The 11,443-nt window shown below is 34.6% G+C and overlaps 1 protein-coding gene across 6 annotated transcripts in view; it reads left to right on the plus strand.

The window, feature by feature from the left end:
• LOC106869322 (MATH and LRR domain-containing protein PFE0570w-like) overlaps positions 1–11,443 on the plus strand; it is a 101,403-nt gene that overhangs the window by 85,338 nt on the left and 4,622 nt on the right. Inside the window, exon 1 of one of the 6 annotated variants that reach the window (XM_052972395.1) lies at positions 3,643–3,695. The exons of the other annotated variants lie outside the window; for them this stretch is intronic. The gene's annotated coding sequence lies outside the window, so the exon portion shown is untranslated. Of the gene's footprint in view, positions 1–3,642; positions 3,696–11,443 lie in introns of those variants that run through there. 6 annotated transcript variants of the gene reach the window in all.

The following is an 11,443-nucleotide window of genomic DNA, read 5'->3' on the forward strand; positions in this document are numbered from 1 at the left end:
ATTTCACTTTTTTTATATTATTTTCTCTCCTGGCTTTTGGAATAACACCCTCCCCACAAATTTGGAATGCATCAGCACAATTGTTTCTACTCACCCAAATCAACCCTCACTGAAATAATACAAAATTTTTTTGGGCCCATCTCCCACTCCTTTAATGAGAAATCAAAATAGAATTTGCTTTCATTGCCACAGTGTTGGGCAAAATTTGAACATTTAACAACCAACTCAAATAGCTATGTCCTCACAAATTCTTATAGACTTGCAGTTTGTTCTTGCTCTCAACTAAAAATGTTCTTTACCACTTGAACGTTTTTTAGCCTTCATCCAGGATACATTATAACAATATTTTCCATAGGGGAAAATGAGCCCCAGATTGTTGTGAGGATTGAAAAGAGGTGGGACAAAAAAATTGTCATGTTTTTGAAAGCATCACGATCATTTGAAATTTTTAAAACATGTTCAATACAGTTGAATTGATGAGACTCACAGTTTGCTTAAGGTGTTTCTCAGGTGTGAACCTGGTCAGACTCCTTTTAATTCAAACTGATTCACTCATATTTGCTGCAATGCTTTCTGATTGATATAATTTAATTTATATACTATTGCTTTATTGGTAATTTTTCTCCCCTATCTTCAGTTTCTCATTGGTATAGTTTTACTTTTTGTCAATTTATAAAAAGTGGATGAGCAGGAAAATACTGATAACGGAGCATTAGTATTCTGTTATGACGTGTTGTGCACATCGGGTGTAGAGATAGCATTACCCTAATAGATATTTGAAAATGGTTATCTAGAATAACTTTACGCAGAATGAATATGTTCAGACAGAACACACTCCATACTACTCCAAATGTAGTTGCAATATTAAAGTAACACAGTAACCAATATGTATGATCAACGCAGTCAACTACACTCTCAACTGCCATGCTGTCAACTACCAACAGTTTGCATAGTTTCTTTTATTGAAATGCATTAGTCCACTTTCAGTTACGTGAGGGTGATCAGGATCTTTCCACATCTTTTTGAGAATTAACCTCCCATAACTTCTCCCCTTTTTGTGAATTAAACCCTGTCCAGTGTTTAATCTCTCTTACACTTAGGGTCTAATTCCAGTAATTCAATTCTTTTCCTTTTTCTGGTACTTGAACGTGTAGTTTCAATTTGTTTCGGTATTGGCACCTCAAACATGTCATAAAAAACTTCCAAGGGAATTTCATCTCTCATGACTGTTTCTTCTGAAAATCGTTTTTTTAAAGTTAGTTTATATATCTTTTATGTTCAAAATTTTTTCCTTTTACCAAAAATAACATTTTTCCAATTTGTTTAATAATTGCACTGTCCTCCCATCTTTCTTTACCATAGTTATACATTTAAAAAAAAACTTTGTCACCTATTGTGAAAAATTTTGAATTATATTTATTGTTTGCCGTTTTTCTTTTTTTACTTGATAACAACTTGCAAAAAATGAATCTTAACTTTCTAACAAACATTAATTCCATGGGTGACATTCCAGATGGAGTATTGGGATTAGGTGTTACTCAGTACACTCTTAGAAATTGTTGAAGTGCTAGGTCATTATTGTTCACCTTTTTTAAAGCCCTCTTAAAAGTATCAACAAAACTCTCTGCTTGTTCATTTGACCTAAGATGATACAGTGGAGTAGTCATGTTCGACAGCAAACATTTTACAAAATTTCTTTTACACGTCTGAAGTAAACTGAGTTCCATTATGAAACATAATGGTATCAAGAATACTGTATCTGGTGAACAATTCATGTAAAATACTTGCTGTAACCGCAGATGTTGGCTTTTTGCACTTACGCACTTCAGGCCACTTAGAAAACTGTCTACCACAACAAGGTAATATGAACTGTTAAATGGACCTGCATAATCAACATGTTGTCTGGACCATGGGATATCTGTTTCTGGCCACAGTTGCCATTTTGTGGTAGGTAATTTTACTTCTAGCACACAACCCCTGCATGCTTTCACTTAGTTCTTCAATGTCATGGTCCTTTCTTGGCCCAATACACATAACTTCTCATTAATGATTTCGTTCTTGAAATCCCGGGGAGATCAAGGGGAAATTCCTCTAGTAATCACTTCTGTAGTGTGGCTGGCATTATGACACTTTGTGCTTACACCAACACATTGTCACACGTTGAGAACCGGTTTGAATTTGTGTTGCATTCAGCAAAACGCATATTTTTATCTCTTTTAGCCTTCAGCATTTCTTTCATTTTTTTAATAAATTCATCGTTTTCCACTTTTAATGTTATGCTTTGTAATGTAACTGGTAGTTCACATATGATCAGCATGGCCACAGCTCTGAGCTTAAGCTACAGCAAAAAAAAAAAAAAAAAAAAAAAATTAATTTCATTTTCCACTCACAATGCAACAATCACAATATCCTCAAGTGGTTCAGTATTTTTCGAAATCAGTCTTGATAAACAATCAGCATGTCCTAATTTCTTAGATGGTATATACTCCATCTTAAAATCATAGTTTAGTAATATAGTACCCCAGCATTGCAACCTATTAGCAGTATGGATAGGGATTCCTTTCTTTGACCCATATATAGATAACACACAATGATCAGTCTGTAATCAAAAATTTCTACTGTGTAAAAATCTATGAAATTTTTTTACAGCAAAAATAATTGCTAGAGCCTCTTTTTTCAATTTGGCTGTAATTTTTTTCTGTAGGTAGAAGCAAACGTGAGGCATAAACCACAGCCTTCATGTTACCATCTTCATATTTATGTAGCATTACTGCTCCAATACTATACTCACTAGCATCTGAAGCTACTTTAATCTCCATTGCAGGATTGAAATCTGCTAAAGACAAATCAGATGTTAAAATTTTAAAAATTTTGTTGAATGCCTTCTGACAATTTTCAGACCAATTCCACTTTACATCTTTTTTTGACAGATTATCTAGTGGAGCACTTACCTTGTGCACATTTGGTATATAAATTTGAAAACAGTTTGCAAGTCCCAAATAGGCTTGTAAGGTAGATATATTTGTTGGAGGCGGCATATTTTTAATTGCATCTGCCCTCAATGGATCTGGTCAACAACCATTTTTATCGATGATTTGTCCTAAATATTTCATTTTAGGTAAGAAAAATTCACATTTCTCCTCACTCAGTGTGAAACCATAATCTCTTATTTTTTTGAAAAACACATTTCACATGCTCGACATGCTGATCACGGGATTCACTTTTAATTAATATATCATCCATTTAAGCCATCATGAAGTCATACTCTGCAAGTATCATATCCATCGCTTGTTGGAATATAACTGGAGCAACTTTTATGCCAAGTGGAAACTGGTTAAATTTGTACAGACCTTTATGGGTATTAATTGTTAGAACTTGGGTACATTCGTCTTTCACTTGTATTTGTAAGTGCACATCAGAAAAATTTTATTTTGAGAACAATTTTCCACCATTTAGTTTAGAAATTTTCTCTGGGCTAGGTAACTGGTAGTTATATTGTTTTAAACATTCGTTTAGTCCTGTCAAAAAATCTGCACATACCTGAATTTTATTGTTCTTTTTAACATAAACTGTTAGAGATGCCCAGTGTGAATAATCAATCTTTTCAATCACTCCCAATTTTTCCAGTCTGTCTAATTCTTTATTCCCCTTTTCCAGAGCTGCAAATGGTACATTATGTCTGGGTGTGAAAACTGGTAATGAATTTTTTTTTACCTGAAATTTGGCTTTAAATTTATTGCACCAACCCAACTTGTCCAAGAAACCATCATGGAATAACCTTTTCACATCTTTTAAAAAATTTTCTATAGTGTACCTGCAACCACTAACACTACAACACCAACTGCATCTATATACAAGGGGGTACCCAAAAGAAACCGAAATTTTGCAATATATTTTATTCACTTAGTTTTATACTTTTATTGCCTTCAAAGTATTCTCCATTTGAAGCAATGCCTTAGTCCAATCACATTTTCCACTATTCAAAAGCAGTGCTGGAACTCTTGTGAAGTGATGCCTTTGAACGCCTCTGTCGTTTTTTTCTTCACCTCTTCCATGTTTGCAAATTCCATAGCACCAGCTTTCATCACCAGTAATGATCTTTGAAAAAAGGTCCAGATCAACTTCCAACTGTTCTTTCAGTTCATGACATGCATTCAGTAGTGATGGCTTTTGATCTTCCATCAACAAGTAAGGCACAAATTTCACTGCAACTCTTTTCATTTGCAATTCCTCACTCAAAATTCGTTGGCAGAAGCTCCAGGACACACCAGTCGTATCAACAAGATCATCAATTGTTCAGTGACAGTCCACTAAGATCATTTCATGAATTTTCATGATGTTTTCATTTGTTTGGAAGGTTGATGGTCATCCTGAACAAGGTTGGTCTTCAAATGACAAGTGACCATTTTTAAAGCATGGAAACCACTCATAAACTTGTATTTTGCTCATGGCAGCAGCATCCCTGTAAGCTGTTTGAAGCATGACAACTGTTTCGGCCACTATTTTGTCTGGCAGAAAATGGAATTTCACAGAAGCTGTTCCTTCATTTCAGCCATCAGAAAAATCAGTGAGCAGGGGAGAATCATAGCAAAACAAAAACACATCATGTGGCAGTACAACCTCACTGCCTGTTGGTAGACTGATGCCTGAGGGTCACATCAAGTAACTTCTAGCAGTGGAAGCCTGAACTGCAACAGGCTTGTCCCACAGAGAACGTTCCCAGTTACTTTTGGGTACTCCCATGTATATAAGGTCAGCAGCAAACAAGTTCAAAACACAATACAACCAGCACACATACTTTTTGCAATCTAAAGAGGAAAGATGGTGTTTCACTATCTAAACATATATAGACACAGTTAAATACCCCATTTTGGCATTAACTGGAAACTATTGTCCCATGCACAACCACAAAACCATTGAAAGCCATTAAAAACAAGGACTTGTGTGCTGCTGCAGCTACCTTATGAAACAAGACTTGTTTCAACAGTTTTCCTGGGCCTTTGGTCTTGATGACTTTTCATTACTACCTCAGCAAGTTGGCATAGTACTCTCCATTGATAATGTGGCCCTTTTGAAGATGGTCAATAAACACAATGCCTTTTGCATACAAAAGAAAAACTGAGACCACTTCCTTCCCTGCAGATGAAATAACCTTGGCCTTCTTTGGAACATTGGGAAGGGGTGATTCCACCTCATGGATTGTCTCTTTGCCTCTGGCACAAAGTGATGAAGCCAACACTAATCTTGGGTTAGGAAATGTTCAAGGAAATCATTTGGATCTGCCTCAAACGATGTCAAAGTTTTTATGGTGTGGTCAACTTGATACACTTTTGATCAGAAGATGTGGCACCCACTGAAGCAGAAACCTTCATCATGCCAAGTTCATTGTGCAAAATATTTCCAACCCCCATAAGATATACTAACAGCATTGGTTATTTGATTTATAGTCAATCACTTGTCATCCATCACCATATGGTGAACATGAACATTGTTTTCCTCAGTGGTAGCAGTTGCAGTTTGTCCAGCCTTGGGTCATCTTCAGGACTCTTTCTTCCCCTCTTAGATTCAGTGCTCCACTTTTGCACTGTTGACAAAGCTAGAGTGTCATCTCCTAATGTAGTAACCATGTCAGCATGAATGTCCTTGGGGGCTAAACCCTTTTTCTGCTGGTACTTGATAACACCATGATGCCAAATTTTGTCTATTTTCAAGAGAAGTCACTACTAGTTATTTTGAAATTTTCTTCGAACAATCAGATGTTGGTTTACCTGGCAAGAAACAACGTAGTTATTAATAAGAGGGAGTTGAAATTAATTCATACAAGATTTCACAGATTTAGCATCATTCCTTCATAGTCAGCCTATGAACTTTTCAGCCCATTTTCATATGTTATTACAATAATGTAGGTATGCCCTTGTTGGTGTATATGTATACTAGCTGAGTAGCCTGTCATTACTGGGTAATTTTCAAAATAGAATCCTTTATTTCAGTTTTTTTTATTCCATGTCAGACTATGTTTTCACCAATGGATAGGCCTTGATCAGGATGGATTTCTACATTATTTGAGACAATTTATATGGTCTCAATAAATGAAGTTTTTTTGTTTTTCCTTTTGGTGCATAGATGTAAAGATTTTTCTTACTTCTTACTCTTGAACATGCAATATAAAGCTGACCGTAGGTGAAATAAGGCTCTTCAAGATGTAAACTGGCAATGAAAAATGTTTGCCCTTGCGATTTATCAATGGTCAACTGGTAAAATTAAGACTCACTGGAAATTGAAGTCATTTGAATTGAAATGGGACATCATCTCCTGAGTCTATGTGACAGATGCTCTTGTACACTTGTCTAATTGATGAAATCTATATTCAGGTGTCTCCTGAGACTGTGCAACAGAGGCTTGTGTTCATATATAATCAAGCCTATTCCTTCTCCATTCAGGTGTCACATGAACTTGACGCTTTGCGAGGGATTTTTGATTCTGTTGACCTAGTGCAATTCTATGTGTACTTGCATACACACACACACACTCATATATATACACACACACACACACACACATGCATATACAAACATACACACACTCAGTATGAGCGATATACATATACAGGGAGTGTGGTAAATATATATATATAGAGAGAGAGAGGGACGTTTACTATAACAAATGTGTAAAAGACAGAGACAGATAAACAAGTAGCAAGAAGGAATCTTCTGTTGCTGTCACAGATTTTGAAATTTTGAAATTAAGTGAAAATTTTCCAATTTGGTACACTGGTGTAATTTTCCATGCTGAATCTGATTTTGCAATTGATTTATTTAAAAAAAAAAATTTGAGGAAAATGTTACAGAGGTCCAAAGTTTGATTATTTTTACCCATTCATAAAACAGGATTTGGAAGCTAGCATTTTCTGCATGATAGCTCTCTCTCATAAAGTGAAAGCAAAAACATTATAACAAAGTTTTAAACAAAATGAAGGCAATTATATGTCATGTCAAGAAAGTGAGAGAGAGAGAGTGTGGTAAAAATGTATAGAGAGGTGTAAACATAAAAGACAGAGATAGACAGATAGGACAGATCAAGAGAAGTAGATTTGGCAATCTGAAAGTTGAGTTATTTCTTGCAGCAAATTTTTGATTAGTAATAACTGAATTCCTTCTATTTGGGATGCAGATTTTGAAAATGAAATCCATTTTTCTTGAGGATGCTCTGTTTTGAAGTCTTTCCGTGATATATACAATTACAATTTCATTTATATAGTAGATTATTTTATGTCATAAACATGGTAACAAGATTATGGTCTGGTCTCAAAGTACATTTTATTTAAATGCTAGCAGTATAGCCCGGTGTTGCCCAGGCTTAAGTAAGGATTATTAAGCTAATCAAGCGCTTTGTTTCAAACCAAACTAAGTAACACCGACGTCAAATTTGAGTGAAATCCATTGAAATTGGTAAACGTTTGGCTGAAAATGGGTTGCAGACAATTTGATTGGGAAATCCCATAAGGAATCAGTTTATCCATTTTTCCACTCATCGATTGTTTCTTTTTTTTTTTTTTCTTCATTTGGAGAACTTAAAGCATTCAAAGATCCCATGAGTCCTAAGTAACACTAGCATCAAGTTTGAACAAAATACTTCAAAATTGGTAAAAGTTATGGTTGAAAATGGAGTGTAGCCAATTTTAGTGAGAAATCCTATAAGGAATTGGTTTATCAATTTTTCATCCTGATTGAATGGAAAACTCCATAAGGGGTGTTATATACAATTACAATTTCATTTATATAGTAGATTGTTTTGTCATAAACATGTTAATAAGATTATGGTCTGGTCTCAATAATTTTTCATCCCAAATAGGACTTAACTGAACACAACATTGCTGATTCAAAAAATCTATATATATACTTTAAAGTTGGTTTTCACACCCAACCCAGTTCTGCAGAATCAGTGTCGCAATGGGAATGCATGGGTTGGAAGTTTGACTGGCAGAGGCGATCAGGTTACACATGCTGACCCTTTTGAAACCACCACCCCCATCATCTAACCACCCTTGGCCCATGGGTTTCAAGCCCTTCCAGCAAGGAAAATAGAACACCCAAAAGGGCTTCCAATCCTCTGTGTCAGAAGAGGTTATGTTCCGATCACAACTAAACCTTAACCTAAGCCTAAGCTAACCTAGCGAAAGGGGGCTCAGGAACCTCTGAAAGGCAGCAACTAATCCCAATCTAGACCTAACCACTCCTAGGGTACTATTGATCAAGGCTGCATCGAAGATATGCATTAGAGAAGGTTGCCTCGGAGATCTGCATTGGAGAAGGTTGCATCGAAGGTTTGCACACTATTATATATATATATGCACACACGTCACATTCTCTACTATATATATGTGATCTTTGCTACCTTGGTATCTATTAACCAATTTATTTTGTCGGAGTTAATTATTAACTAAGAGAAAATAAATACATATAATAAAATATACTTAAAACAGGCCATTACATAACCTGCTAATATAATAGTTACCACAAATGGAGTTATTTAACATCAATGCATCTCTTAAGGATATACCTATTCCACCAAGGAATACATTCCTTAAACACCTTATTAGTAAGACAAACTCTTTTATCAACCGAGTGAGATGACTAATCTTTTTCTTTGATAACAAGAATGATCAACAAAAACACAAGGATTTAACTTCAGATTTTAAAAAACTATTCAAATCCAAAAACAACCCACCACCAAACCCGAGATTGAAGCAGTTCAAAGATCTTTGGACAATCGTGAAGAATGTTAAGTTCCACAAATCACCATTAAGAAATAGTCACCTCAGATACCTCAACAACATCACTAAGGAAATTAATAGCATTGATGGCATACTAGTTAAGTCTGATAAAACAGGAAACATGTACAAACTATCTAAGGAACACTACAACGAATTACTCAAAAGAGAAATAGAAAAGAACTATTGAATCACAAGTAAAACAGCACTTAGGAAAGCTAACCTGAAAGCCAAACAAATCATGGATAAATATAACTTACAAAAGAGGACTGAACCTTTGGACCCTAAACAACCCCGATTTGTTTTAAAGGACCACAAGAAAAACTTTTGGAGTAGCCCCAAATTATGTCTTATCTGCCCATCTAAGTCGGACGTAGATATTCTTAGTAAAAACATACTAGACAAATATATACCTACTTTAGTCAAAAAATTAAAACTTAGTTTGTGGTCAAATTCATTACAGGTAGTAGATTGGTTTCGTAACATCAATGATAAACATAACACCAAATTTATCCAGTTTGATATCTCTAACTTCTATTCTTCAATTAATCCCATTTTACTAAATAAGGCACTCTGGTTTGCTCGTAATAAGGCGGGTCTTTCTAGAGAAGAGATTGATGTTGTTTTAGCAGCTAAAAAATCTATAATTAAATTTAATAATAGACTATGGACATGCAAGGACACTCCCGATGGTTTTGACATGCCTATGGGAAGTTCCGACTCAGCACAGATAGCTGGTTTGGTCTGCGCATATATTCCCAACAATTAGGGGCGGTTTATACCAGGATGACTGCTTGCTCTATCTCCATAATACCACAAACCAAAAAATACAAAAAGTTAAAAATAGATTAGTCAGGTTTTCTGTAGAATGGGTTTTGGTATCATCTTTGAGGATGAAATCTCCATAACCAATTTCCTTGATGTCACTCTAGACCTACACACCAATACCTTTTTCCCTTACCATAAACCCTCCACTAATCCTAAGTATATTGGCCAGTTTAGCAATCATTCCAAAATGGTAACTAGAAATTTAGTTAAGAACATATCACTTAAATTGTCAAATCTATCCGCAAATGAAAATATTTTCAACAAAGAAGCTGACTTTTATAACTCTGCCTTACTAAAAGCAGGATATAAAGAAAAGGTCAGATACCTTAATTCTACTTACGATCTTTCTGCCTATGATAATAAGGATATTAAAATTGATAGTAACGATAAATACAATGATTGTCCTCATCATAACCCTATTGACAATAACATACAGTCAAACGCTTTTTTACATTATAGGGGAGGTAACCGACAATTTAAACCCTTTTTTAATAATAATAATAATAATAATAATAATAAATTGAAGTTTTTTAGGAATAATAACACATATACAACACCTGAATCTGATAAAAAGTATCTGGTTAATAATTCCATTTGGAAAACAGATTAAATCAAATCTGGTTTCTCAGTTCCGAAATGCTGTTAATAAGAATTTTCCAAGACATTCTCACTACTTCCCAGTCATAAACACGCACAAGGTTAGATTTGGATTTTCAAACACTAAAAATATCTCGCAAATGATATTCGCACACAATATGAGACTATTAAATTCGCACACGGGTACCGATAGCAACAACATTAATTCCGACAATACAAACCATCACCATTATAACAATAACAATACAGATAATAACCTAAATAACAATAATTATAATAAGAAATATAATAATAATAATTACCGCAACAGCATCATTATTTCGGAAGTTAATAGCAACAGAATTAGTTTTTTAAGTGATAATGCAAAATTCAAGAACACTATATATCAATGCAAAGTCACCACCCCTACTGCTGTATCTTTTTACATTGGATCTTCATCTTCGCCAATTTCCAGAAGAATATCAAACCATTATTCCTCTTTTAGGGATAGAAATAAACGCAACACAATGAGTCTTAGCAAATTAATTTGGGGACTATTATGTTATACGGAACTGTTCTTCATTTTATTCACAAAGAATAAACTTGTGAACACGTTCATCGAAAGAGCATACAGATGTAAACATTGGCAAGCTCATGTGTTTTCTTCATATAAATAACCCTTACAAACTTATATAACAGAGACAACTTACCTATTTATCTATTAGTTATTCACATAATTCAAGCGATGCAAGTTAATTATACCTTTATATGTATAAAGGTATAATTGGCTTGTATCACTTATCTGAACACTTTCTATTATTTGAACCCAAATTAAGACACCCAGCACGTCTATAAACATGAACTTAAACATTACTTTCAGCTTAACTTAACATAAACATTACTTCCAACTATGTTCAATACGTTGTGCTCCAATAACCTTATACCTTTGATTTCATTGCTCCTTCGTAACTCCATCTCCTTCACTTGTTGCCTTCACTTTCTTCAGCAAAGATAGGAGTTATTTATCCTGTTTAGGCTATGTTAGTGGCATTATTCTGCGTCTGAGAATTTTAATTGTCTTCTTTAAATTTCTTAGACATATCTAAGATTCTGAAAGCAACCTTAGTTTGTTTGTTTACGTTTATCGTAAGATGAATTCAAAACATATAAATATTTTCTTCTCCCTGCTTTATTACGTATAAAATACTGCACCATGCAAAATTTTATTTTATCTATTGGAAAACCCTTGCATCAACAAATATAGAGGGT

This window comes from Octopus bimaculoides, chromosome 13 (genome assembly GCF_001194135.2).
Source record: "Octopus bimaculoides isolate UCB-OBI-ISO-001 chromosome 13, ASM119413v2, whole genome shotgun sequence".
In the NCBI taxonomy this organism is placed as follows: domain Eukaryota; kingdom Metazoa; phylum Mollusca; class Cephalopoda; order Octopoda; family Octopodidae; genus Octopus; species Octopus bimaculoides.